Here is a 21,224-nt window from a genome sequence, read left to right as displayed (position 1 = left end):
TTGGCTGTTGCTTTAACTTTATGTTGCTCAGGGCTTTTCTTGTTTCATTTAAGTCCTGTAAAACAGCCAAACGATCTTTGATGTCAAAGTCTTTATTCTTATCTTCTACCACTGAAGCAAGACTATCTAAGTCCTGAACATGCATTCTTGTTCCGAACAATAGTTCGTACGGGCTGAAACCTTTTAGAGAATTTCCTGGCAAGTTGTTAAGACTACGTTGGACACTTATTAAATGCTTGACCCACCCATCACCCGAACCTAATACCTTTGCCATTAAAGATTGCTTTATGTCTCAGTTTTTTCTTTCCACTACCCCGTTTCCCTCAGGATGGAAGGGACAAGAGAATTGCAATCCAATGCCCATGCTGGTCATGGCCTCCTTATAAGCTTGAGAGCTAAAAGCCGGACCCTGATCAGAATGAAGCATGGCAATTGCGTATGTGCCGATAAAGACGCGCAAATCTTTTATAACAGTTCTGGCGTCAGCCGAGCACTGGGGCCACATTTTTAAGTGAATGTAGTCTTAAAAGAAATTAATAGGACGCTGGATTTCATGGCCATGGCATTACTCCGCTTAACTCGTTACTGCGGTCTCTGTTGCAGTCTAGACAGTTCTTTACAAATTTATAATGGTGCAGGCTCATCCCCGCCACCAGTATTCTGATTGTAATTCAGTCAGAGATTCTTTCATCTGTTTGTGCCTTGGACCTTCACCCATGTGAGCGTCTGCTATTAATAATTTTCTCAGATTCGTGTTTGGAATTACCCTATCCCCCACGCCAGGGATTCGAGCAAAAGGAACGGAGTTTGCATCAATTACGTATGTGTAATTGAGTGGATAGTTCACAGGTAGTGCTGCACAGTTGCCTTTTGAAGACGTTTTTACCGCCAGCATCGTTTCCCTGTCTATGTATTTTTCTGAACGCTTTTTTGTGGCTACGGAAGCCGGTTTAGTTGCTTCCGTTGTGGCTTTATTAGCTAATGAATTCCCTGCAACGTGAACGCCATCACGTTGATGACTCAGATTGTGTATCACGTGAGTCTTTTGTAGTTCTTTTTGTAAAATAACTACTTGTTTCCAAAGCATTTTATGCTTGATTGTGGCACCTGTGTCATCTTTGTAATCATTTTGAACCCGGTTCTGCAAATCATTATTGTAAGAATTGACGCAAAAATGCGAATCGCACACGATTAGTGTCGGGAATTCACGTTCGGCATTTTCAAGCGCCATCTTTAAAGATCTGATTTCAGCTCGCTGAGCCGAACATTTTCTCAGTGATTCAGTTTTTGTTATTTTCGGTCTGAATTTACCACAGAGCCAGCGACCTTTAACAATCGCGCAGGCTGCATCGTAGGATTTATCTTCTACATTGTAATGCTGTACAAATCTGTCTGTATAGATTATACAGGAGTACTGTTCTAGAGGGAGAATTTTGATTGGCAGAGGATATTCTTTTTCATATTTTAAATCATTCAGTTTTTTCATGCGCGGGGCGAAATAGTATTTCACGTCTTCTGCAGCAAGAGAGTTTTCCCACTGTATCCATTTCAGATCCAGTGACACTGTAGGCAGGTTTACTGGGCTGAATAGTGCCTCAAAGGCTGATTCTGCTGTGAGAACAGTGATCCTTTTGCCTTGTGCTAGTGCTCCTTCTTTTGCTATAGCAGTTTGCATTGCCTTTACAGTATTTTCTGTGAGACTGAATGTTTTTTCTGCTTGTGTGTACAAATGTGATTTGTAAGCTATTGGTACCGTTTCTCTCTCATTAGAGGTCAGGTACGTGAATCCGCATCTTCCTGGGATGACCCGGATTACAAGGTTGCGTGTATTGTCACATGTTTCTAATTTTGTTTTAGCTAACATGTCTGTTTGCAGTGATTTCAAAATTTCTGTGTGTTTTTGAGTCCAGTTGATTGGTTTAAAATCAGGTTTTACTAATTCGTAGAGAGGTTTAATTCTCTCTGCATAGTTTAAAATGTAAGTTCTTCCGAAATTCAGGAAGCCTAGAATCGATTGTAAGTTCTTTAGCGTTTTCGGTGCTTGGAGTACAGCGCACTTCTCTAAGAAGTTGTCCGCTAGGCTTTTTCCTTCACATGATAATTCGTATCCTAAGAAGAAGACTGTTAGATGGGCAATTCTTGACTTTTTAAAGTTGAATTTGTAACCCTCTGCTGCAAACCCAAGTATTATGGTGTTCACTCTTTTCAAGTGAGTATCCAAGTCGTCGTCTGTGAGATAGATGTCATCGACATAAGATAATGCCTCATCATCATATATTTTTTGTAACTCTGTTACTCTGGCTGAGAATAGTCCTTGGCTGTTCTTGAATCCCTGTGGGAGCCTACAGAAATTTTTCTGTGACCCCATTATTGAGAAAGCGGTCAAGTACCTTCTTTCTGGTGCAATATTTTGGCAAAAGAACCCATTAGATATGTCTAATGTTGTTTTGTATTTTTTGCGAACTATGTTATTCATTAGTGCAGCACTATGCGAATTTTGTACCACAAATGTTTTGCAACATGAGTTAAGGTGTCTGTAGTCCAAGACTAGACGATACGAATCGTCTGGTTTGGAGACAGGAAACAAAGGATTGTTCATTTGAGAGGTGCATGTTTCAATTACCCCTTGGTATTCAAGTTGATCTAAAATCTCCCTGACCTGTTTTTTAGCTTCTTGCTTAATTGGGTACTGCCTTTGTGCAGTCGGTTGACTTTTTAACTCGATTTTGTGAGGAGGAGAGTCCTCATCCCATCCTACATGATTTTTATATAGTGCAGGTGCTTGAGCTACTGCCCATTTCCTTGCATAAATATATATTTAGTGTGAATTGGAATGTGATTTGAGAAGGCAGGCATAATCATTTCTTTGCCAAGAGGGCACTCCTTGACAAACTCTGGGGGCCAATCTTTCTCGGCTAACAGGATGTCATAGCCTTTTGAGCGGTTATCCCAAAATAGACCCATTATTTTTCTAGTCTTATCTCCCTTTATACGCAATGTTATTTCGTATATCTTATGAGGTTCGCTAACTCTGGTGTCTGCAGTTTCTACCTGAATGTATTCATTTGTGTCCACTGTCTCCAGATGACTCATCAGGATCTTGCGAGCTATGCTGATTTCTGCTGCACTGTCTAGCATTGTCTGTGCCCACTCTCCGTTTTTCAGCTGTGTCCTCAGTATTCTCCGCATGTTCGATTACTTTAATACTGGCTACCTTCTTCCTCGGGAATTGTAATTTTTTACTTTGAGCAGGTTCCTTGTCTTTGGACTTGGTGTGCTCTTCCCTTGGGTCTGACTGTCCTCTTCTTTCCGATTTCTGCGAAAAAGATTGAGAGGGACGTGTATCAATACTTTGATATCTATCAGGCTTTTTCAAGTTATCCCTATTTCTAAGGTTATATCTTTTCTCAGAGTGCTCCCTCTGGGGAGACTGGTGTTCTCGAGTCGGAGTTCTTTCCCTCCGCCGAGGAGACCTTCCTCTGGACTGGAAAACTTTTTCTTTGGGAGTGGACTGTTTATTTCCATCCCAGCTCTTTTTAGGAGTGTTTAGATTATTTTTAATAAATAATTTTTCAGGATTTTTGAGTAGTTGGGGTTTTACAGGTTTCCCATCCAAACTATCTCTACCTAATTCTTCATAGCATTTTTCTATAATTCTGGCAAGCTCAATTGGTTGATCTGTTATATCTGTTTCTTTCAATTTCTGGCGGATCGCCACAGATGCTGCTTCTCCTTTTATGTTGGCTAGTAATATAGCCGAGACCTGCTTGAAGTCTTTCAGTAATTTCATACCAAGAGTTAAAGCAGGTTCTGGACCGTATTCATTCTGAATTTGTTTTAGCACATCCGGTATTACCGCCATGGACAGAACACCATGTGTTTTTGTGTAAATGCAAGCAAAGACTGTACCCCAAGTGTCACAGTCCTCCACATGTGGTGCGACCCCCATTGGAAGGCAGATAGTCAGAATTCTGTGTTTCTCAATAGGGGTAGTATTCGGGAATACTGCCTCTATTTGAGTAATTTTCTGTGCTAACCAGAAAGGAATTTGTTCCTGTTTTGCGGGAGTTTTCCCAAGACATGATTGTATGTTTTGTGGTGTAATTTTATTTGTGTTCCCCTGATGAGGGGTCAGCTGTGGAATATTAACAGCTGTTTGGACTGTTGCAGTCCGCATTACATATTGGACTAACTGTCTATGTATTTTGATTAATAATTTTAGCTGTGCTAAAAGTTCTTCTCTTGACATTTTATCAATGTCTGGATGTGGTGTGTAGCTGGCTAGAACCGGCCACGTTGCTCCTGGTCTACCTAGTGGACCGAGCCTGGTAATGTGATCATTATGTTTTAGGGCGCCTTTAAACCAGAGCAGGTGCTCTTGGTATTTTAATGGGATTTCAATCTCCTCGAAAGGAGCGTACTCTTCCGGTGGTTCCTCTATTTTGTAATAGTGGAACTCGTGTGTTGTAGCGTTTGCCGCTGGAAAGTTTATCCAAGAATAGAATACCTCTGTCTGCCGATATTCGTGTGCCTCTATCACGAAAATTACTGTACCACCTCATACTGTCAGTCCGTTTTCTATAAGTTTTAAAGTTATAGTTTTTCTTATGTTGACCGGAATGAGGATAGCTTTCTGGTCATTCTGTAGGAGGCTCGTGTCATCCTCCAGTAGTCAGGCTGCTAATCTAGCTGCTTCCCTTTCCTCATCACTTTCCGACATTTTACATGCAGAAAGGTTTTTCTGTTTGCAGATCAAGTTTCAAGAAAATCAAAGATTAGGTGCACGATATTTTGGAACACTGTATCCTTCAACGTTGACTAAACCAGAAACTCTTCATAGGAATCTCTTCCTACTAAGTCCCGGCGGATTTTAACCTTTCACCCACTCCAGACGTCTATTGGAGTATTTACGGGAGAAAGGGTCTGTGTGAAAAAGCACAGCTGAGTTACTCTAACGTCTTGCATTAGTTTTATCGCCTTACCAAACGTTTTGCGCCATGTAGTGTAGTTCCTATTTTCTCTATAGGCCCTGCGCATTGGAATAACATAAACAGCAGTGTAGACGTAGGACTGCGGTCTTCTAGGTCTCTACTGACTATGTTAGACTTAATTTAGGTTTGCACCAGCTAGCTCAGAGGTCACTGGAAACTTTCTTGACTGAATAGGAAGTGATCAGCTTCCCTGGCTCAGACAAGAAGGGATTCAGCTTCCGACAACCGCATAAACATGACAACTTTGCTCCTCAGAATAAGAGTCAATCTCTAGAGTCGTGTGAAACAATAAACAGCTATTTCACTCAGTCAGCTGTGCAGATTTACTTTCACCAGAGTGCAGAGAATAGAGAGACGGGCGTTTTTCAATAAAAGATATTATTTATTGAGCAGTCTTCCTTCTCATGCAAGAGAAATGAATTGCCACAATTGCAAGACTTGTTATTATGAAAAGTGCGTACAGTAAAAGGAGTATTACGAAATAATACTATAAAAGCATTGATATGGTTTCTTAGCCATAAGATAGTTAAAATGAATAAAATATATACATTCATATATACATTAGCTAACGACGTCAACTGGTGCTTCTAACTACGCCTGCCCCGGTGTACCTGACCTAAACCTAATACAAGGGAGGGAGTAAGTAGTAGTTTAAGTTACGTTGGTTTTGCCAAGAGTTTGTTTCAAGAATTCTCTCTAAGGGTTTAGTCAGCACCGTACCTCTGGAATAGAATGCAGGAGGTCTGGTATCTCCTCTCAGGACCCGATATCCCAGTCACCCGCAAGGGTAGGCTGGAAACGCCGGAGCTGGATTTTCTCGGCAGGAGAAAAGACAGCGTCTTTCTCAGTGCGTCAAGGAGGAGGGGCAGCGTCCGTGGGCTTCTCGCATCTGCTGGGCTCTCTGCGAGGGGACAGCTGTTCTGCTCCAGTATTCACCACCACCGTGCGCTTGCTTAAGGCAACATTGGTATATTTATACCTGAAAGGTGCCGAGTTTGACGTAAGGTTTTGGACATAAGACGTCAATAAAGATGTCACTAAGAACTGGTCGTTCTTACAGTGCTCGCAGGAGTTCTATTACTAATCAAAACAAAGCAAGCGGGGCTTTCCCAGGTTGCTGGGGGATTGGTATGTCGAAAGAACTCGGTGTGCTATCTAGGAATCTAAGGAAGTGGCTTCTGCTGTGTCATGGACTGTCATGGACTGCAGAGGCGAGTTACTGAAATATGGCTCTGATTGTTATGCCATTATAGGGATATGTATTGATTATAGCCGTATAGGGGCATGAGGTCACAATATTGATCGGGGTCCAAGATAAAACACATCAACAGGCCTTCCCTGGCAAATTGGGTAAAGATCTTGAAAAGATCAACTGTGCAGCTTATAAAAAGCTATTTTGTCTTCCATCCTGCACAAGGAACACTTTAAATCGCTTAGAATTCAATCTCAGCCGGCAATCCTTGGAAGAACTGGCAAACATGGCAAAATATTATTACTTAACAACCACAGCTCCGGAGAACTCGATGAAGCAAGTAATATTCAAAATATTTACAAAATCAGGTAACCCATGGTCAGCCAGCCTAACCCTGGCCAAAGAGCATCTGAGTTTAGCAATAGAAAATTGGGACCCTAACGTAATAAAATATACAGCCATCAAATCAATTATGAAAAAGCAAGTAAGAACCTGCTCAAGAAAACTGGACATTGAAGCATTGACAGTCAGAGGCTTCCATGAGTCTCAAAGCTCTCCCCATATTTTAAATGGCCACAAACCACATCTTGTACAGTCGTTGGGTAGGCAAGCCCTACAAAGGATCCTTGCTGCAAGACTGCATGTGCTCCCCTTACAACAACTGTATCCCGCTGTCAAACTTGGCCCAACTATCATGGAATGTCGCCTCTGTCATTATAAACGCGAAACTCTAGCGCACATTCTCTTATGCTATCCTGAACTGCTATCAGCCCGACGAATTCATCTGAAGCCCATTCTTCTTCAATTAGGTGTACGGACGGTAAAAGAGGCAGTTTTTCATTTATACTTGTTGGACACGGTGAAGCACATGGCCAACTTTGCTAAACTCATTTACTTTGCGCAAACAGCACTAATGGACAAGACAACCATGGCATAAAGCGACATTTTTACCTGTGGCCGCTCTCCCTGCCGGCACCGCCCCTGACAGGCGGATTGAAAACTCAGCGTCTCCCTTGTATTGTGGGAAACCTTAATCAGACTCATCAGCGTTTGGATCTTCGTGTGCCCTGCTGCCCTGCAACGCCTTGCCGGACCCGCTGCGCGGGTCCCGCTGCGTAGCGAGACTCTCTGTGTGGGAAGAGAGGGGGAGTCTAATTGCAATCACCAACCTTTGGATCCCGGCGGGGCTGCAAGCTGCCTAGCAGGGACTCCAGTGACCAGGAGTCCCTGCGTGCAACACCTGTGGCCGCTCTCCCTGCCGGCACCGCCCCCTGCCCTCCCCTATTTCACAGGGTGGAGTACCCGCTGCGCGGGAGCGCGCGGGAGCGACCGGGGCGAAGACCGGGCAAAGAGCGGGCCGTTTGAGGCCGTTCGAGTACGGCAGAGTCCGGCCCAGGCCCACCCCCCCTGGCCGATCGGAGGGCCTCAAGGTAGGCGGCGGTCCTCGCCATTCCAACTCCTGCCCTCTGGTGTAGCAAAGACGGACTGAAATTTACTGTGAGATTTAACCCCACGTACCCCTTATAATGCCGTTAAGGTCAGGTAAAGAACAAACAGTGCAAATCCACACCACCAAGGGTGTCGTATCAGGCCCCCTTGACGCTTTTATCTCACGGGCTACGGGGATTCTGGAGAAGGAAATTGCTATGGGCGAAAAAAGACTCTCACTTGACCTTATCAGCGGCAAGCGCTCATCACTGGGGGGACTAGCTACCATTACCTCCCCTGCACCACATGCTGCCTTTAATTGCGTTCAAACTTCTTCTACGGACGCTATCCTCCACTTAGAAAGTGTAGGGGTGAGCCCAACTGCCTCTATCCTGAAGGAAGAAGGGTACAGCTTAGATGACTCTCAAGTCAGCCAGGGGGCGATTCACAGATTAGTGGGGGGCTCGAACCTAGCCAGATATCTGGATACCTTCCCTTTAATAACTCTAACACTGCCGAAACTACAGACTTCCCAGTGTCCAATGCTGATCTTAACACCAAAAAGAGAAAGCTGGATTCCAGACTGTCGGGGGGGAGAGAACGAAAGATCCTAAAAACAAATGACGTCCCAGATAAAGGGAGCCAGGGTTCTGAGCTTCCCCCTGGCATCCAAAACCCCTCTGTATTTGCTAATATGGTGTGCCCTTCCCTCATGTCCTTGGGTTCCTCTAGCACTTGCCCTATGTGCTTTAACAGCGACAAAATTTTGTTAGTAAAAATGGAAGCCATGTTTAAAACTTTATTACTACCTGTTTTGGAGCGGACAAGGCTCATGACCTCAAAAATTGACAGCATGGAGGCTATAACTAACTCAAACCATGCTATGCTACAAAACCTTCTTGGCACTAGCCATACGGTTGTCAGTAAAACACAAATAGCTACTAAGGACCCCGTTATTAATAATCAGGCAAGGAGTAAACCATCTCATAACAAAATTTAAGGGCCGAATACCAACACGCCAAAAGGGGGGGGGGAAGCAAAAGGCCACTTCCTCCAAACCAGCCACGAGCACTCTTACACAGGCACCCAAGACAAAAATTATGGATAAACATAATACAGATGGGCAACAAAATACGGGACTACCCCTACAAACTAAAACAAATCCTGCCCCCACCAGCACAAATAGAGACCCTGTGGGCCAACGCACCACTGCCAATCACAGGGAGGGGAGTCGCAGAAGATTTACCACCCCTCGTGTTGATCTACCGATCGAAGCAGCCCAACACACTATAGTCCTGACAGGTGTAGCCCCGTTAAAACCAGGCAGCAAGGAGTCATATGGGGATCTCCGCAATAAAGTAATCTTCTGGCTAAATAAAAACCGTCCCTTACCACCCTCCTCTCCTACAGAGATATTATTTGTAAGAAGAGTAGATTGGGTGGGTAATGGGACTAAAGACCTGGAGGGAGATTGCATTTTGATCTCGTTTAAGGATGCATGGGTGGTAGATGCCATCCGAAGAGAACCTAGATTTGCAAGACAGGGGGATGTACAAACTTTCGCCCTATCATATTTTTACCCCCATAGGCAAATACCCCCCCAACCTTACCCCATTTTTCGTCAGGCCCCACTCTTAAGACGCCCCTTGGTACTAACCCCCCTCGACCGACAGCGCCCATTCCTTTTTAATCACTTTGGCCCCCTCTCTGACCTCGAGGCCATAGATTGACTCCACGTTACACCCAGTGAGTCTTCCCCTGTTAAAGCAGTTGGTCACGAGCCTATTGGGTACTGTATGGCGAGCCCATATCCAATTAACAACCAAGCTGCTGTTGGGGGAGGCCTAGAGGCTAGGGTACCCAACCTACCTGTATACAGAGATGTTCAAGAGGCTATGACAAACGACGATACCACGGTCAATGCCAAGCCCATGGAGATTAAGAAGGATAGAGGGCACAAACAGGCAGCCACCCCAGTTCCACCTTTGAAATCTCCCCCTGTGGTCCCACCCAATGATAACTTGAAAATCTTGTCTTGGAATATTGCAGGAATCAAGGCCCGCTTTTCATCTACAGACTGGCTGAACTTTGTGGATAAATACGACATAATTTTGCTCCAAGAAACCTGGGCAACCGATCCAGTCTTTAAGCTGGGATATATCAACTTCTTTAAACCTGCGATCAAAGGGGGCAAAGGGCGTGCCTCGGGTGGACTAACGATTTGGGTGAAGCAGACATTGGGTCTCTATCCGACTGAGCTCCTTGTTCAGCATCCGGATCTCCTTCTAATCAAATTAAGCAAAACTAACCAACGGGATTTGCACATTTTTAACATTTATGCCAGAGGCTTGTCTGGTGGCCGAAGCCCGCCATTGTTGAATACCATCGATTCCAAAATTGCTGAAATGGGCAGCGGGAATGTCACCATCTTAGCTGGAGATTTAAATTGCACCATAGAGCCACTGTTCGATATGGGGGACACTTGGAGCACGGCCGAGGACCCTGCTTGAGACATCCCTGATCTAATTGTTGATAAAAGGGCTAAAGCATCAGAGGCGGCAGTGAACTGGATGGCATTCTGCCTAAATAGGGGATTCCGAGCTTGCAATGACCGTACAATCTCGGATAAAGAAGCCAACTGCACTTTCGATAATGGTCTAAGACAGAGCCGCATTGACTATATTTTGTTAAAAATGGAATATTGGTTTTTATTAGTTGACATGGTAGTAATACAGCGTCCGGAAAGTGACCATAATCCGCTGTTACTATCATTGAAACTGCCAGATCTAAAGAGGCAAGAGGAGCCTACCACCTCACATACAGGGGACGTTTTGCTAACTAATGATAGGAGGAGATTGAAATGGTCCCGGGTCATGGAGGACAAATTATTATGGGACAATGTTAATACAATGGCCAATAATGTGTATAACGAGATGTTTAAAATTGATCTGTTGGGGGAAAACCCGGGCTTGGCAAACAATGTTATGAATCTTCCCACTAGATGCTTTGACCAGTTAAAGTCCCTACTTTCCCTCCCGTGCCGAAGTGCTTCCACCAAAACTAATCCTTTGCCCCAGAAATGGTACAACAAAAAATGTAGGGAGGCACACTCGGAGCTTATCTCAAGTATTAAATCTCGGGATATGGTCGCAGTTAAGGCGGCTAGGCTCCATTACAGAAAAACCCTCTGGGAATCTAAACAGGAGTGGGAGGATAGGTTCTGGACAGATCTCCTGGAGGTGTCCATCTCAAACAACCCAAAAAAGTTTTGGGATCTAGTCAAGTGGGGGAAGGACCCGAATTCATCTACCCCGGCTAACCATGTACCCCTTGACGAATGGGTAACATTCTATTCCGCCCAATTTAGAGCTGATGACCCCAAAGCTATAAAACCCCCAGGCAGGTCACCCCCGTTAAGCACCCACGGGGAGAAACTAGTTTTCTCAGTCCCAGAGGCCGAGCTGGCCCTTGGCCTGACCCTGCGAGGGAAAGCTCCTGGCATGGATCTGATACCGGCGGACCTATTTAAATCTAATCCAGCCTTGTGGCTCCCATATATAACCACGATCGCTAACTCCTTAGCCAATGGAGCCACGATCCCAAAATCATGGAAGGGAGCAGAGATAATCCCGATATATAAAAAGGGCGATAAGTCCAAGCCAGGGAATTACCGCCCTATTAGTTTAATCGACTCCATACAAAAAATCATCGCTCGTATGGTCCTTGGACGGGTCCAGGGCTGGATCGAAACAGAGGGCATATTATCTCCCATGCAGGCGGGCTTTAGATCGGGAATAAGCACCATAGATCAGGTGTTTAGACTCTGCCTGATCTATTGGAAGGTGGTCTGGCTTGGCGGCGGTACCATCTTTGCTGCATTCATTGATCTAAGGTCCGCCTTCGACCTGGTGCCAAGGGACAAATTGCGGGGTGTGTTGGAAAACTTAGGATGTCCACCAGAACTACTGGACCTCATTATCAAATTCCATGAGGATAATTACGCGAGGGTAAGGTGGGGAGGCCAGGGACAAGTGACGGAAACATTTCCCGTAACTAGAGGTGTCCGTCAGGGGTGCGTCCTGGCACCAACACTTTTCCTCTTATTCATCGACCAAGTGGTGAAATTCTTCATGGATACCCCCACTGACGCCCCAATGTTGGCTGGGATGAGATTCCCGCTACTCATCTTCGCCGACGACACCCTACTCCTCTCAAGAACACGCAGCGGGCTGCAGCGGGCCTTGGACCGTTTCGAGGAGTTTTGTGCCATTAACAACTTGGCGGTAAATGTGGGGAAAACAAAGTTTATGGTCTTCACTGGAAACCATCCAGTCCAGAGTTCCGTGAGGTTGAACGGAGTCAATCTCGAGCAGGTCGAGACCATGACCTACCTGGGGGTTACCCTTGACAGCCGCTTGAGATGGAAAGATCAAACTAACATCCAACATCTCAAGCTTGCACGTTTGACTGGCTGTCTTATAAAAGAGCAAAAACGATCTACCACCAAGCGGGTCCTCCCAGCCCTCAGGATCTATGACGCCAAAATTACCACCGCCATTCTTTATGGCGCAGATCTTTGGGGCTATATGGACCTGCTCAACCTTTTTAAAACCCAATGTAAGTTCCTTCGGAACTTAGTAGGTCTTCCACAGTCGACCCCCTCAATTCCCCTTTGTTTGGACCTAGGGTGTCCTCCAATCAACAAGATGGCTAGATTTAGGTTGGTGGCCCTGTGGAGACGAATATGGACCTCTCCTGACCTGTCTCTCTTCGCAAAAGAACTAGCTGAAGTCAGGTCAATTAGCGGATCCGGAAAAATCCCATGGTTCTTAGCTGTGAAAACCACTCTCATCGACATGGGCTTAGAACAACTCTGGACATCCCCCTCATCCAACCCTTTCCCCTCTAAACAAGAGTTCAAATCCCTGTACTGGGCCTCGATTCGCCTAAAAAGAGTCTCACTCTCTAGCAATATCAGCCTCACAGGCAGTTTTCTAACATTTAAGCTAGACCCATCCCGAGAGCCCTACTGGGATGTAATTGCCAAATCGCTAGACAAAAAACTGTATCATCAGTTCAGAGTGGGGTCTTTGCCTTTGAACTCTTTTACACACAAATGGTCTACAGGGACATCGATTTACTGTAAAGGTTGTCCGGGACAGAAAGAATCAGAGGGACATTTTCTTTTTGCTTGCCCTAGATATGCTGTACCCCGAAAGAAATGGTTAAAACCACTGTTCCAGAGATTACCATTTAAAACATCTGCTGAAGCTATTTGGGCGCTAAAGACCAACACTTCTGAGCTCTTTGTTGTAAGTCTGGCTAAATATCTGGGTTGGGCCTGGCTTTTAAGGTTAAAACATACGTCATAGTTGCCAGAGCCCACACATAGTGCCTCATAAGTGACAAACTATGTATACTGCTTAAATTATCTGTTTTTTAGATTTTTCCATCGGCATCCATTGTACATTAGGCAAGAAATGGTTTCCCATTGACCGATATGATCGAAATGTACCACTAAAATACTATGTGTTTTTTATTTTATTCAGGTTTTCCTTTTTCTGACATTTAATGCTTCTTTTAATTATTCTTTTTTGGTTTGTTTGAAATGTACCTAGTCTTTGCTCACTGATGTTTTGTATCTCTTTCTTTTCAAATAGCTTTTTTTCTCTTAAAAAATTTTTTTTTGTTTGATTTATTATTGTATTTTAAATGTGTCTTTTATGATTTGTTAAAAATCGAAATAAAGACTTGAAACCTGGACATTTTTAGCTGGGGGAAGCTTTCATGTAGAATATGCTTTCAAAATATACATTGTTTTACTAAATTTTAAAGACTTTTTTCTTTATAATGATTGCTTTTATTTATACTAATTGCTATCTTTTGTATTGATTTTTATTAATCATTCAAATAAACTATTGTCATTGTCATTGCCATGCCATTTTCACAGACAAGAGTAGCTAAGGTAGGGGGCCTGGGTAGGCCAGAGTCCCCATGCATTCCCAAAGTAAACCCAGCCAAATTCTTGGGGGCACTCCCACCACCTAGGGGATTACTACTAATAGTAACAGGAGGTCTGGGAGTATTGCTTGGGGGGATGTTTTCCTTATTGTTGGCCTTTGGGCAACTGCTGTCAGTCTTCCAGTGGCCAGGCTTTTTACAGGCATGGCAATAAGGTTTCTTTTGGGTAGAGGAAGTGTCTTGGGACCCACCCCCTCATTGGAGTTTTGGGGCCCTGGGGAAGTCTTGTCTTTAGATTTATCCCCACCTTTCTCTTGAGTCTTGGTAGAATCTTTCTTCTGGTCATTACCCTGATTTCTAGGCCTAATCCTGGTTCTGACCCATTTGTCTACCCTCTTACCCAATTCTTGTGGAGAGGTCAGATCTGAGTCCACCAGGTGCTGGTGTAGAAGCTGGTTTTGACAATTACTAAGGATCTGCTCCCTCATAATCAAATTATACAATCCTGTATAGTCATGTACTTTGCTGCCCAATAACCAGCCCTCCAGAGCCTTAGTAGCACAATCTACAAAATCAGTCCAGTCCTGAGTCTGTGTCTTCTGGGTATCCCTGAACTTCAACCTGTATTGTTCAGTGGTTAAGCCAAACCCATCAATCAGAGCACTCTTCAGGACAGTGTATTTGTTAGCATCCTCATCACTAACTGTGAGGAGCTTATCTCTACCTTTTTCTGAAAAGGAGAGCCACAAGATTGCTGCCCACTGACTTTGGGGTACCTGCTTTACTTTGCAGGCCCTCTCCAAAGCAGTTATCCACTTGTGGATGTCATCCCCATCTTTGTAGGGGGGTACAATATTACTCAGGTGTCTATTATCATAGGACCTGTCTTCATCCTTAGGGATATTGCTGCCACCAGTGGGCTCTAGCCCACCTAACTTCTTTTCTCTCTCAAAAGCAAGTTTTTCTTGGCTAGGGCAAGTTACTCTCTCTCAATTCTGAGATTGACTTCCCTCATCCTAGCCTGGTGTTCTCTCCTCTGAGGAGATGTCATTCCCCTCTGAGAACCCCTAGATGCATTGGAGTGATGAGAATCTCCTGAGCGAGACCTTTCTCTCCTATACCTCTGGTTAAACCCACTTGGAAGCCTGAATTGAGCTGTCCCATTCTCAGTTCCAAATTGGCTTAAGTTAGCCTGGCCAAGTCTCCTGACCTGGACCTGGCTACCATCCTCTTCATCAGACTCATCCTCAACCTCATCCTCATCATCTTCTTCATCTACAATAGGGGAGTTAGTGGCATCTTCTGAAGAGGGTAGGCCCTCAGCTGCATTCCCTGTAGGGTCTGCACCAGAGGCCTTTAGAGCTTCAGACTCATCTAAGAGCTCTAGGAGGTGTTTAAGTGTAGGGTTAGACCCTTGCTTCAGCTTTCTTGTTCTACACAAGTGTCTCAGTTCCTTGAAACTGAGGATAGAAAATCTGGAGGATACCTTTGGAGGGTTACTCTCCACAGGTTGGAGCCCACTGGACTCTCCTGTGCCAGACATTCTCTAGTGAGGTGGATGTGATGCAACTACCTACACTAAGTGTTTACCTACTAAACCTCTCTAGGAATTGTAGTCAGGGTGTGCTAGGCCCTTTGCTCTACAACAACTAAGTTCAGTAGAATTAAGTATTCTAGACTTGTTTTATATGTACCTAGAGGTACTTGTATGATCTTTCAAATGATATTGCAATAATTCCAATTGGTAAAACAACAGCAAGCTCAAATCCCAACCGCTGCACACCAATGTGGGAAATTGGCCTGGTATATGATGTTCACAATTCTACTGAGCACCTTGCACCAGTCCAAACAACCCTTATTGTGATGGTTGTAAAGTCAACCTTATAGACCAGCTATCCTAGGTGTAGCATGGACAAAGCAGTCTTAGGCTAAACTCAAGAGGGCATGTGAAGCCAGCTGTTTTACCATATGAAATCCCTTTAATACCAAATGAAAGGACACCACACAAGATATAAGATATATATTGAAAATATATATGTATTTATTTCTAAACAAACCCCTGAAGTCTTTATGAGCACAGAAGCACAAGCGCAAAACAAGTAACTTAAAAGAATAGACAAAAGTTGCACAATTATGGATAGGGCGGGGTGGCCCGTCAAACCATATATTAAAAAAGTGGTATAAGTACCATGACACGAACAATGGTAAGGCCTAGGGCCTTGGGAATCGCTGGGGCTACACTTAGCTAACACTAGTCAGGGAGCAGGAGGCCCACGGGATGAGTGTGCAGAGTCTAAAAGCACACAAGTGTACACATTGAAGTAAATGTGTGCGTAAAAGTTATAAAGTTAAAGAATTAGGAGCCTTCCGACTGGAATATAACTTAACCACTGGAAACTAGGACACTAGGGATGTAAATCTCTACAGGAGCACCGTAGTACTCATGTTACCTAACCCACAGAAGGCAGGTGCACAGGTTCAAATGTGTGTCAGGTTTCGTCGTGGAGATCTATGGAGCCTTGGAGTGAAGATGCTGCAGGCTGCCAGAAGAGAAGAGTCCGGGTGGATCCAAGGGTGGATCGAAGATGTAGAGGACCTGAAAGCAGAGGGGACAGAGTCTGGGTCACTAGCCAGTGACCAGCCTGGAACCAGGATGGAACCAGGCGATGTCTGGATGCGATCAGGTGCTGATGGGAAGCTTGTCTCTGCACCCACGTGGACCAGGAGGCGTAGACGACAACCAGGATGGAGGCACGAGCTGTCCCACAAAGGTTCTCGCTGTCGGCCGTGTTGGCTTCAAGATTGGAGGCAACAAACCTTGGCAAAAGCAACCCATGCAGGAATCGATGTAGGCTTCTTACTCAGACCAGCAAGGTCTGAGGGGCTGTTTTTTTCAGGGAAAAAAGGGCCAGTCTGGAGCAACCAGACCAGCAGTGTAGTTTAACAAAATCATTGCCAAGATGGCCACTAGCCAATGGGCAAGACGCGTCAAGCAGGAAAATGCAAAAGGGCCCCACGCAGAACTCGTGGAGTGTACAAGGCTGATCTTCGGAGCAGATGCTGCTCGGGGCTTGGGCTTCTCAATCCCCAATGCACAGCTTCAAGGGGGCCTCGGGGGCTGCGCAGTTAGCAGGTCCAAGACTTTTCAAGATGGCCGGTCCCACGTCTTTCTACGCCTCCACGGGTCTCAGCTTTGCAGGGACTGTGGATCGGGCTGTTGGATGTCTGGGAATCCAGTTCTTGTCAGGCTCTGGGCTCGGGCTTCGGCGAGAGGCGGTGGCAAAGCAAGTCATTGATCGCTGGATGGTGCCTGCTTGCACAGGGTGGTCACTCCTTGACCACAAGGGAGATTCTTCAGTCGTCTTCTTCCTAAGTACAGTATGAAGGTCCAGAGTTTCATTTCAAAGTTTCAGTCAGGATAATCTGAAGTCCTAGTGACTCAGCTCCTACCTATATACTGATCTTAGGGGCTGAATTACCTGCTAGGTCCCACCTATGGGTGGGACCAGGGAAGGGGGCGGTTACACCCCTTTCCCTTTGTCCAGTTTCGTGCCAGAGCTGGGGCAGGGAAGCCCCAGCACCGGTTTGAACTGGACTATGCATGGGACACCTTGTGTGCCCCAGGCATGTCTCAATCCTTTGAGCCCTCCCTGTCCCAATACACAAAATCCTGTCTGGGGTGGTGCAAGCACCTCCCAAGGTAGAAAACCTATTGTCCAAGCCTCCCTCGCTGGAAGGACTCCCAGCAGCAGGAGGTCAGACTTGTGTCTATGGCAGCAGCATCCATTTTGTGATGCTGAGGTTCTAGTTAACTTTAACCGGGAATAGTTAGAACAACATGTCTTCTCCCTCTAGAAGGGTGGAATGCTACCCCCATCACCAGGACTGGCGAGGGGGTAGTATCCCAATTCGTATGACACCGTACTCGACATGTTTTGATAAAGCCAAACCATAGTTAGCATCTAACCGCAATGATTATAATGCACTTAAGAGTATATGGTATGGCAATATCCCAGAACAGCTAAGGGACATGGTTCCGAAAGCTGCAGACAGGCTCAGCTCATGTTAGAGCACCATCTCGCATAAAACCAAGCACTCTGCCTCCAGGATTGTTAAGGCCTGCCATAGGAGTGAATTATAGGCGTATATGTGTCCAGATATAAAGTTAGATATAGGTATACTATATCTAAGCAAGGGGGGATTACACCACCTTGCCCCAGCTGAGTGATCAGCCAGTTGTGTCAATTTGAATGGCAAGCCAGGGGTGGCAAAATGTAGTATACTTGTAAAGCGCACAGCTGCCCCAGCAACGGGGCGTCCCAGCGCTGTATAATGCTGTGGATCCCTTCCTGGCTCTCCCTGTGAGATGCCCCTCCTGGGCCAAGGTGAAGCCAGGCATCCTAGTATTGTTGGGGCCATTGTGGAGATTAAGCAAGCTATTGCCCAGAGTTGCAGTGTGGAACCCATGATTAGAGTAGGAGCAGGGCGAGAATTATCGAGTCCGCGGACATTGAGCCCAAGACCTTGCCGCGTCGGGAATTGAACCCTGGTCCCGGGCCTGATCTCTGCTTCAGGGTCTGCCGCTTCTAACCAGTGAGCCTCACTTCTCCATTAATGATATGCTGCAGCCCTAGGTAGGCCTTGGATGTATCTATGCCCTGGGTACCTATGGTACACTGTACAGGGGTTCATAAGGTGAACCAATATCCAATTGGAGATGTACCTAAGGTACATGGTGTCCATTTTACAGAGAGAGCAGATAGCCTGGAGCCCTGATTAGCAGGATCCCAGGCCAACTAAGTCGAAAACCGGCTAAACACTAGGCAAAAAATCTGGGGTAACCATAGTCAGGTATCCACCTTCCTACACACATCCTAGCCGTTCTACTGGCACAATGTGTATTTAAATGTAGTATTCATCATTAATTTTGCACAAATTTCTTGCAGCAGAGTTCTTAAATCCCAGCCCTGCCAAGTGCCCGAGGTCCATGTGTAAAGTGCTGGTCCAGTCCAGGTTTTTTCTTTCAATTAAGGGACTTGTAGGTTGCATGGTGGCACCTCCGCTAAGGCTGAGGAATAGAGTAGTGAAAGAGGGAAAAATAAAATGATAATAACTGAACGTTATTATCAATTTATTTTTGATTTCTGCTGGGCTTGGTTAGGGCAGGCAGGTGGCTCAGGGAGGAGGAGTGGACGATGCACACTAAGTGCGCATGACTGCTTGGCCGGCTGTTCTGGCCGGCTAAGTAGTCATGCGCACTTTACATATTCCCCACCAGGCTGTAATGAACAGCCTGGTAGGTAAAATGCTCAGGCTCCCTGTCTCGATCTTAGCGCTGATCCACGGCGCTCAGACCAATGACAACACTGCCTTGCAGCGTTGTGATTGGCTCAGGGGAGCCTGTGTGCCCGGGTGCTTCCTGCAGCTTCTTACGGACTGGAGTTAGGAAGAGCAGAGAAGTGGAGGACAGATGCGGCTGGTGAGTGTGTTAAAAATATATATATTTTCAACCCCCCATTCCATACGAGCCACCACTGTGTAAACTTGTTTTTTTATTATAAAAAGGGACAACTCGTCCTGGAATTTAAAACAAAAAAACCTGAACAGTAGCGGCGCATGAACCTTAAAAACTTAGCAACTATGAAGCGGCTCTAAAGGATAACACATTGAGATCAATATTATTGGCCCAGTGTGTTACAGAAGGCATCATTGGGCTCATATTTTCAAACAAGCGTTAAAAATGCAATAGGTCTCGCCTTTCATTAAGGTGAAGCCATTTGCTTTGCTATACAATACCATTATCAAAGCAAATGGCTTTAACTTAGTCAAAGGCGAGACCTATTGCATTTTCAATGCTTGTTTCGAAAGCTCAGATGCAATTTTATATTTCTACACCCAAAGGCTCTGATGCGCTCTAGTTTCCAGACACACAGACATACGACATCTGTTCTCATGGCCTTCTTTTTCTATACGCGGTCAGATGCAAAGACGCAGAGTGTCTACTTGTGACTTTTTCCCATTACTTGTATCAGAGACATGCACGTTTGTGCAGGCCCAGAGTTATCTATAGCTGCATACCAGCACGCTGAGGGTAAATATTTAGTATTTCCCTAATTCTGAGATATTGACATAAGATTGTTTGATTTTTTAACCTCGTTTCATTGTACTTAGGCAGTGAGCCTGGAATTATCCCCTCAATTTAATCCAGGTTTGATCACTGTTTCCTGGGTTCTATTGGTTATCTTTCGACATTGGTGTTATGGTGGTGTTATGGTGGTCTCTTCACACGTGCACGGTGTGACACTTACAGCTAATAATGATCTGCACGGCATTCAGCCTGACCTTGTTGTTGTTGGTTCACAACAACGTGGTTGTTGGATGAATGAACTGAGGTTCATATTGGGCTTCAGATACAACTGATCCCCCACTTCTTTCTTTATTGATCCTTCTGATTGTTGGATGATAGTTTTCTACTTCTATGAAATCACTGGTGGGTCAGTTGCATGTAACAGTTTTGTATATAGTGCAAGCATCGATTCACAAATCTGAGTTTTTATTTAACTTAATTTGTCAGATTTTGTTATAATTTATTGACCACTGAGTTGATCCTTGCAGATTTTCTTCGGCTCTGAATACATGACTTGAATGAAGATTTTGCAGATTATTTTGGTCAAAGGAGATACCCATATTTTTATGTATCTAGACCGAACTCACTAATGATTCACATATTTTCTTTTGCAGGTTGCTACCTCCTTAGTGTCCTGATGAAGATAAGTAAATGTTTCAGGGGTTGAAACGTTGAATAAACAGGGTCTGCCCATACCATTGATCGGTGGACTATTGGAACTCAAATGTTTCCTGAATTAAATCTGTGTCCTGTGGGAGGGGATCCTTTGTACATTGTGTAAATACTGTCAGTGTAACTATGTGTTTGCTATTGTAAGGCCAGGGCTTTAAGTTGGCTGGGTGTCACCGGATCATCAGCACCAACAGTTTTTTTTAAGGGGGCTTTGAAACAGGTCTCTATTGGGCTCTGTTTTGAGCCCTGGTCCCAGGGAGCTGTCCGAACGCATTCCTTCCTCTGTCGGGATGAGGCATGGTCCGGCCGCACCTCCGAGGCAGGATTGATACATCTCCGGCGAGGAGGGAGGATGCACCAAGTTCGCACATGTGGTGAAAGTGCACGAGGTGCACTTCAGTTGAGCTACCTAATAAACATATGATTGTATGCACTATACAGTCATAGAAAGCCCAGCAACTACGTCAGGCTGCATATAAATGAAACAAAAATGACTCTTATGTGAAGCCTTTTTGTTCCAGTCCCTGTTCAGTATGTGTAATGGGAAAGTGCACTTTGTATGTACTGTCTGCAGCCATGAAAGTGCAGTTGTCCTAAATATTGGTAGCCGCCGCTGCAAATAATGGAAACTACGAGGTGCCAGGAAGTGCACGGTCTGAGAGTACTGGACGCCCGGCAGCGTTATCCGAGGTGCAGGGTAAGTTATGACAGAAACTGGAGTCATTTCAAATGACAGAAAGTTCTTCAGCTGCACTCCATATGCACTATATATATTTAGAAAAAAAGTACACCTCGTGTGTAACGTCGGGGTCACAGGAAGTGGTCTTTGAAGTAACACCGGACATTCAGCTGA

The sequence above is a fragment of the Lissotriton vulgaris genome, chromosome 6 (genome assembly GCF_964263255.1).
Source record: "Lissotriton vulgaris chromosome 6, aLisVul1.2, whole genome shotgun sequence".
NCBI classification, from domain to species: Eukaryota; Metazoa; Chordata; class Amphibia; order Caudata; family Salamandridae; genus Lissotriton; species Lissotriton vulgaris.
Note: the sequence above shows the minus strand (reverse complement) of the source record.